This window comes from Argentina silus, assembly GCF_951799395.1.
Source record: "Argentina silus genome assembly, chromosome: 16".
Lineage (NCBI taxonomy): Eukaryota > Metazoa > Chordata > Actinopteri > Argentiniformes > Argentinidae > Argentina > Argentina silus.
This window is the reverse complement of record NC_139670.1, coordinates 8125600-8126226: the sequence shown is the minus strand read 5'-3', so window position 1 is coordinate 8126226 and position 627 is coordinate 8125600.

Genomic DNA, 627 nt, shown 5'->3' with positions numbered 1-627 from the left:
TGGCAGACAAGCTCTAACATTCCTAAAGTGTGAACTTGTTCACATTGGTTTGGTGTATGCTTATACTTGAGGTAGTGTCCGCTATTTCTTAACACATTACATGGGGAGTGAGTGAAACCAGGTTGAAATTAATGTAATAAGACCTATTGATGTTTTGTTTGCATTTTGTTGCTGCACAGACAAGAATCATCAATACCACACATGGCTTGTTTTTGGAATTTATGTTAAATTAGAACATATCTCATGTTTTCTGCTTTTATTTTTGGCTGGTTGGCTACTGTAGTTGTGTAGCAGAGACAAAGTGGAGGAAAGGACCCAACAGTGTCTGCTCATGTCCAGTAGGTGGAAACAAAGACCATCACATTCCATAACACAACAACCAGTACAACAGAACAGAACGACAATTATTACAAGTTTTCTTTCAGAACAAAATGCACATTTCAGTTAGCCAGCTTGCTAAGTGGCACGCATTAAACGCACCATGACATTATTGAGCAGCAAGAAACAAACATCCACTTTGTCCACTCCGTGCCAGTGAGTAAAGTGGTTGCCAAGTAGTTGCTAGGGAAGTGAGGGCTTGCCTTCCTCGCGGAGGAGGGTTTTCCGGTTAAAGTTTCCTTTGTGAGT